This window comes from Papaver somniferum, chromosome 6, assembly GCF_003573695.1.
Source record: "Papaver somniferum cultivar HN1 chromosome 6, ASM357369v1, whole genome shotgun sequence".
Taxonomy (NCBI): domain Eukaryota; kingdom Viridiplantae; phylum Streptophyta; class Magnoliopsida; order Ranunculales; family Papaveraceae; genus Papaver; species Papaver somniferum.
The window spans coordinates 26395464-26404030 of NC_039363.1; positions in this window are offsets into that span (position 1 = coordinate 26395464).

Here is an 8567-nt window from a genome sequence, read left to right on the forward strand (position 1 = left end):
GCCGAATTTTCCAACAATATTTATTTCCAAAAAATACCTACAAACACACAAAGCACCATAATAAGTACGAAAACGAGTACTAACAATACGAAACATTGAGGACAAATTAGACATAAAAATGTGTCTATCAAATACCCCCAAACCTATTATTTGCTATTCCTCGAGCAAAACTAATAAAAATAAAAGCCTAACTCACTAGGTGGCCCTAGTGACCGAGATATAGTCTCGAGAGGGTTTTCCAGAGATGTACCCACAAAACCATTACTTCTAATTGGTCACAAATATCCAAAGAGGTATGAGGACATACAGATTCTCAACCTATCTCCAAGTAACTAGAATGCCAGAGAAATTAAAGGTGCCATATCTAAAGATGAACAAATAATAGGGGAGGCACATCCGCAACACTGCTAGATAAAGAGATATCCGCTACACAGATAGATAAACATTGTAAGATGCGTCCGCTTTACAGCTGGATAAGATTACGAGAAAGATAAAAATGAGAGGGACATCTGCTACACAGCTGGACTAATTACGTGTGATGAGTTGAACCAGTGCTATAAAGATCTTGTGCCAGATGGAAAGCGGACTAACAAAGCAACCCATATGCATCTCTCCTCGACTCTCTCATAGTGCTCAGTAGAAACAACGTCTTCTTCGGTCTTCAACTGTTGATGATAAACTATCAAACTTCGTAGAACCTTGACAATTAATTCTTCTCTTTGATTTCTTGCTTGAAACTTCCTTATAGATTTCTACATCCCTATGGCCTTATTAAACAAAATTTAAATGTACTTTTTTTTTCTTTTTTTTTTAATTATTTTTGACAAAAAAATAACAAGACAACAATTTACATGGCCATTAGAGAAGGACTTTAGAACTTGGATGTTCACAACTTGTAATGTCTTGGTATCATGAACTTCAACAATGTATATTGTTTGATTTTTTTTGCTCTTGTAACTCGGTCTTCAACTTTGATTTTTTGAATTATTCTTTTCTATTGTTGCTTCTAAACCTTAAACGTCTTCAACTTTCTTCATAGATTTTTATGTTGCTCCGCTTGTTGATGATGATAAGTTTCTACTGAGAGAGAGTCGTAATCCAGTAACTAAGACTACATTGTGAGGTTGTTTTGTCTTTATGGCATTTCCTTCTGACCTACTTGCCTTTCCATCATGGATGGTTAGGTCCATCACGGTTACCCTCTAAAAGGAACAAGTTCTCTCCTGAATGTCAAAGATCTCAATGTCTTTTTCTCTAATGTCTCAGTAGAATGTTATCCCTACCAATTCCAATTTCCATCTTTTCGGTGAGAAACCGTATGTAAACTTAGCTTACCGGATACTATGTGACGCTAGAAGTTTCTCCCTTACCCCCAAACTTAAATATAACATTGTCCTCAATGTTCTAAAGAAAGAGCAATACCAAAAAGTAAGGTAACATGAGGAATCAGTAAAGAGAGAAGTCGGAAAGATAGTACCTGGGTGAAGAAAGAAATCAAAAACTAATATACAACATACAATCGCCTGGATGGTCAATCAAGGGTAAACAGGGTCCTCCAGAGGGACCTCCTCAACATCACTTGTAGAGAAAGGGCTCTAAAAAGGATCTAAATCTCTGACTGTTAACCTTCGAAGAACTAATACCATCCGGTGTCTCGATATCAACAGCTCCATGAGGAAAGACAGTGCGAACAATAAAAGGACCCGTCCACCGAGAACGTAACTTCCCAGGAAAAATATGCAAGCGGGTATCATACAGAAGAACTTTTTGACCCGTAGAAAATGACTTTCTTAAAATATTCTTATCATGCACAAGTTTCATTTTGTTCTTATACTCCTAAGCACTGTCGTATGCATCTCTACGAATTTCTTCCAACTCATTGAGATGGAGTTTCCTATGGGCTCCTGCCTTGTTTAGTAAAAAATTTAGCTGCTTAACAGCCCAATATGCTCTATGTTCTAACTCAACAGGTAACTGACATGACTTGCCATACACAAGTCGATAAGGTGACATTCCAATGGGGGTCTTAAACGCAGTACGGTAAGCCCATAAGGCATCAGTAAGCCTAGACGACCAGTCTTTCCGATTAGGATTAACTGTTTTCTCTAATATACGCTTTATCTCCCTATTGGAAACCTCTACTTGACCATTAGTCTGTGGATGATACGGGGTAGCTACCTTATGTGTAATATTATATTTCTTCATCAAAATCCTAAAAGGTCCATTACAAAAGTGCGACCCTCCATCACTAATTATAGCACGCGGTGTACCAAAACATGTAAGTATATTATTTCTCAATAACTCAATCACAACCCTATGGTCATTAGTCTTACACGCAACCGCCTCAATCCACTTAGAGACATAGTCTACAGCGACAAACATGTATAAGTTACCAAAAGAATTAGGAAACGGACCCATAAAGTCAATACCCCACACATCAAAGACCTCAACAACTAAAATAGGGTTCAAGGGGATCATTTTCCTACGGGAAATGGTTCCTAATTTCTGGCAACGTTCACAAGTAACACATTAACCGTGGGAGTCTTTAAACAACGAGGGACAATAGAATCCACACTGCAATATCTTAGTAGCAGTCTTCTTAGCACTTAAGTGACCCCCACAAGCATTATCATGACAAAAGGAAATAATAATGGACTGGTCACTCTCAGGTATACATCTCCTAATAATCTGGTCGGGACAATACTTAAATAAATAAGGATCATCCCAAAAGAAGTGCTTCACCTCGGCTAAAAACCTAGAACGATCTTGTTTACCCCAATGTTGGGGCATTCGACCAGTAACAAGATAGTTCACTATATTTGCATACCAAGGTAATTGGGTAACAAAGAACAGTTTTTCATCAGGAAAGCTATCCCTTATAGGAAAGGAATCATCAGGGGACTCAACAACTAGCCTAGACAAGTGGTCTGCTACTATATTTTCGGCACCCTTTTTGTCTCTAATGTCTGGAGAAAACTCATGCAGCAAAAGGATCCACCTAATCAATCTATGTTTCGTATCCTTCTTAGACAGAAGATATTTCAAAGCAGCATGATCAGTATATATTATGATCTTAGAACCTAAGAGATAGGGTCTAAACTTGTCTAAGGCAAACACAATGGCTAATAGTTCCTTCTCCGTAGTGATATAGTTCAACTGGGCATCATTCAGAGTTTTGCTAGCATAGTAAATCACATGAAGTAACTTATTTTCCCGTTGACCTAGCACAACACCAATAGCATAATCTGAAACATCACACATGATCTCAAAGGGTAGGTTCCAGTTGGGTGTCTGGACTATGGGGGCGGTAGTGAGTAAATTCTTAAGCTTCTCAAAAGCCTCTAAACAAGCATCATCAAAGACAAACTTAACGTCTTTTGCAAGCAAAATGCAAAGATGTCTAGAAATCAAGCTAAAATCCTTAATGAATCGACGATAAAAACCTGCATGCCCTAAGAATGACCTAATATCTCTTACGGTTTTTGGGACTTGTAAAGTTTTAATAAGGTCAACTTTGGCTCTATCTACCTCTATACCCTTCGAAGATACGATATGCCCTAGAACAATTCCTGAACGAACCATGAAGTGACATTTCTCCTAATTAAGCACTAAATTCTTTTCCTTCCCAATTAAGCACGAATCATAATGACAAATGATGCAAGCACTCATCGAAAGACGAACCAAACACTGAAAAATCATCCATAAAGACCTCTAAGAACCGTTCTACCATGTCAGAAAATATGCTCAACATACAACGCTGAAAGGTCGCAGGGGCATTACATAGACCGAAAGGCATGTGTCTATACGCAAAGGTACCAAAGGGACAGGTAAAAGTGGTTTTCTCTTGGTCTTATGGGGCTATGACAACCTGATTATAACCGCAGTATCCATCTAAAAAGCAATAATGGCTACGTCCAGCTAATCTCTCTAGCATTTGGTCGATGAAGGGAAGGGGAAAGTGGTCCTTCCTAGTGACCTTGTTCAATTTTCTATAGTCAATACAGACACACCAACTTGTGGTCACCCGGTTTGGGATTAACTCATTATTCTCATTTTGGACTACAGTAATACCGGATTTCTTGGGAACAACCTGAACGGGGCTGACCCACTTACTGTCTGAAATGGGGTAGATAATGCCTGCATCTAACAGCTTAAGAACCTCGGTTCGAAGTACTTCTTTCATATTAGGGTTCAGTCGACGTTTCATCTCCCTAGAAGGTTTGGTGTCACTCTCTAAATAGATCTAATGCATACAAACAGTGAGACTTATACCCTTAATGTATGCTATGGTCCACCCTAAAGCTTCCTTGTTGTTCTGAAGGACATTTACTAGCCTACTTTCCTAATCACTATCCAAGTCGGATGTTATAATCACAGGTAAAGTTTCAGATGGGCCTAAAAACACATACTTTAGGGTATCTGGTAATGGTTTAAGGTCCAATTTAGGAGGCTCTTCTAAATAAGGAACCAGGGTAGACTTAGAAACTGGTAGTGGTTCGAACTTAGGTTTCCATCCATTACTAGTTTCTAACAAAAGGGTTGAATCTAACAGAGCATTTACCTCATTAATCACATTATCATCATCAAAATAAATCCCAAAATGAGCTAGGCATTTTTCTAATGGATCTTCTAACAAAGTGTTTGGTAATGACTCCTCGACTAATGTTCCTATCATGTTCACCTCTTCTATGTTCGAGTCATCTAGTTCAGAGGGTAGCTTACTAATATTAAAAATGTTCAGCTCAATAGTCATATTACCAAAAGACAAATTCATAATACCGTTTCGACAGTTGATGATCGCATTGGATATAGCTAAAAATGGGCGACCTAAAATCATTGGTATCTGTTTCTCTGGGTCAGGGACAGGTTGGGTATCTAGGATAACAAAATCCACAGGATATATAAACTTGTCGACCTCTATAAGAACATCCTCGATCACACCACGAGGAATTTTAACGGACCTATCAGCTAACTGAAGTGTCATCTGGGTAGGTTTCATCTCACCAAGTCCTAGCTTAAGATACACATGGTATGGAAGTAAGTTCACACTGGCTCCTAAGTCAAGCAAAGGTATCTCGACACGGTATTTACCTATTGTGCAAGAAATAGTAGGGAACCCTGGATCTTTATACTTAGGAGTAATGGTATTCTGACCTTCTTCTGACTAGCTAGGAAGGCTTTCTTCTGGACACTAAGTTTTCGCTTTCGCGTACACAAATCCTTAAGAAACTTGGCATAAGTGGGAATCTGCTTAATCGCATCTAATAATGGAAGGTTGATAGTTACCTGCTTAAAAACCTCCAATATATCATTAAAGTTGGACTCCCTCTTAGTTGGAACTAGCAGCTGTAGGAATGGGGCTCTAGGAACAAAGCCGGGCTCAATATGACCCTCTTGGTCTCTTTAGAGACTCTATCAGTCTCCTCAGTTTCTGGTTCAGAAGGGTGAACTACAACATGTTCATTATCAGGCATGGAAACCTTGTTGTCTATCTCACTATACGACTCCTAAGGGTTTTAATAGCCTTTACATGTTCGGATGGTCTTTAACCTATTTCATTAATTCCTCTAGGGTTGGTTGAGTTTGACTAGGAAACTTACCTCTTTCTCTTAAAGACTCATTTATCTGACTAAGCTGGGTTTTCAACTCGGAAATAGCCTGAGAGTTAGCCTGACCTATTCTCTTATTTTCTTCTAAACCTTGAGCGACAGATTGCTGAAACTGCACATTGTTACGAGTTAACAAAGCAAGAGACTCTTCTAAACTCATAATCTTCTTATCCGAAGGGTTCTGAAACTGTGTCGGAGCTGAAGGATTCTTCGTATAGCCAAAACCTGGGGGAACCTGAGAGTTACTAGACTGACCTTGATTCTGGCCCTTAGACCAAGAAAGGTTGGGATGGTTTCTCCATCCAGGGTTATAGGTTTATGAATATGGGTCAAACTTCTGACGGTTATCGAATCTAGTGTTGTTATAAAGAGCATTGGCTTGCTCCTCAACAGTATGGCCTTCCCAAGAAGGCTCTATTCTACCACTATTACCACTAGAATGACCTAATTCTAAGGCTTCTAACCTTTTGGATATGGTGCTATTTTATCTGACTCATAAGATCCTTCTACCCTATTAACATTTCCTCTACTTAGAAGAATTGTTTTCTGGGGTTCCCTACTATATTCCCATTGTTGGGTCTTATCGGCGATTTCATTCAAAAATGTCATCGCCTCATCAACAGTTTTATTCTCAAACCCACCTGTGCATAAGGACTCAACCATGGTTGTTGTTGAATAATCTGAACCCTCGTAAAGGATCTGAACTAACCTAACCATCTCTAAACCATGATGAGGACATTGAGATATTAAGTCATTGAACCTTTCTAAATACCTATATAAATATTCTCCCTCTTGTTCAGCAAAATTACAGATTTGTGTCCTAATAGACGATGTTTTGTGCCTTGGGAAAAACTTCTGTATAAAGGCAGATGTAAGTTGGTCATAGGTTTCAATTGACTTAGAAGCCAAACTATACAACAAAGATTTGGCTTTATCTTTTAAGGAAAAGGGGAATAACCTAAGTTTCAACGCATCATCACTAAGGTTTTAAATCTTCAGAGTACTACAAACTTCCTCAAATTCCCTAACATGAAAATAGGGGTTCTCATTCTCTTTTCCTAAAAAGATTGGGAGCATTTGTAAAGTCCCAGGTTTGAGTTCATAATTTTCCTCGGTTTCAGCTAACTTGATACAAGACAGACGAGAGGTCCTAGTTGGGTTTAATAAAGCTTTCAAAGTTGCCATTTCTGGCACTACCGAAGGACTAGGAGTACTTTCTTCACTAATTGTCAAGTTTTCAAAGCTGAAATTTCCAAAGACATGGCTCTCAAAAGAAGAGTATTTGAGCTCCCCGCCTTCACAAGAAGAACTACTAGGTTTATCACTAATCAAACGACCTAGAGTGTTTCTTTTCCAAGCCCGATCTTTAATAACCTTGGGCATACACTAGAAAAACAAAAGAAAAAGAAAGAAATCATAAAAGGAAGGAAAGTTCTATCCAAACACAAACAAGGCTGACTCCACCACAGCAAACCTACTAATTTCTAGCAAACAAAAAGCATGATGGCTCCACTTAGATTGTTTCTAGACCAGCTTCTAATCCTTCGAAAGGGAATTCGTTACAATTTAAGCAAACCCCTCTGGAATCAATCCGAGTTTAAGTAAGTTGAATCGAGATGAGGGAAGATCAGTGGAGCTTTGATACCCAAGGCCTCATCAGCGTTACAAGGCGGCGTATTCAACTCACATAAACCATCATGAACTTTGAAGCATGCTTAAAAGAGTAACCAATATTTTTCAAATGACTTTCCTATTAAGCTCGTTATCTTATAGGTCTCGTTCTAGTCAAATTTTAGGCTTAGGTTCACGTTTGGTTTCGTTTTCCTAAGGCGGGCAAGAAGGGAACGCTGATGAAATCCGAAACCTTATCTTGTATGGCCAGTCCTTGCCATTTACTAGGAAATTAAAGCAGTCGTTTTCAAATCCTCAACATATATGCAAACGAAGGAATACAGTAACTCGCTGACAAGGGATTCGCGAGTGTTTCGACAAACTTACCTCCCATACCAGACGGGGGATGAACCGCTGAAGTCGATTCGGGCCACGACTCCTATGTCATGTACGAACCCGAGGGGCCGAGGCGATATCGTAATCGTCTTCCTTCTCTGCATACAGTTTATATTTAAACCATCCTTCCGTAGGGTTTTAAAAAAATAAAGTCCCAAAGTCCACAGTCCAAAGTCCAAAAATAAAGTGCAAAAGAAAAAGATAATCTAAAAAAAAAAAAATTCTAAAAAATTGTCTCTCTCTCTCTCTTTTTTTTTAATTAATTTTTATTGTCCTTTTCTTTCGCTCCTTTCGCTTTGCTTTTACTCCAAATCTTTAAGTATTCACCAAAAACTTTGGCAAATTTTTCTTTCGCTCCAAAATCTGTAAGGAAAAGACAAAAACCCAAAAACGTAAAGAAGAAAAAATAAAATAAAAATGAAAAACAAATAAGAACCTAAAAAAAAATCTAAAAACTCTAGCCTAAAGACAAGTCCGCGTCGGCGGCGCCAAAAATTGATGTGATTTTCAATTGAGTTGTAGTAAAAAGTTCGTTGAGACTTGTAAAAGCAAAAGATTTTAGATTGAATGAAATTTAATAACAAACAAAACTTAATTCAAGATTATTAGGAATAACCAAGACACTGATTCCACTATCACACATGAATAAATTATAGCAAATAATCCAAAACTCTAATTATCTTTTAAGTCCCTTATTTCTTAATTCACAAATAATCGTGCAAATTCTCAAATATCAATTATATTCCCTAAGCATAGATTATCGATTGACTAAACAAAGTATAACCTATCAGATTGAATCACAACTAATTAAGAAAATTATGCAAAATTTAAAACTCTGCAAAAGCAGTGATTGAGTGAATTATAAATTATAAATTAGAGAAAATAAAATAGTTACTAATTATTCATGCGTAAATAGCTTCCTCATTGCCTTGGTTGTGGGAGATTTAGCTC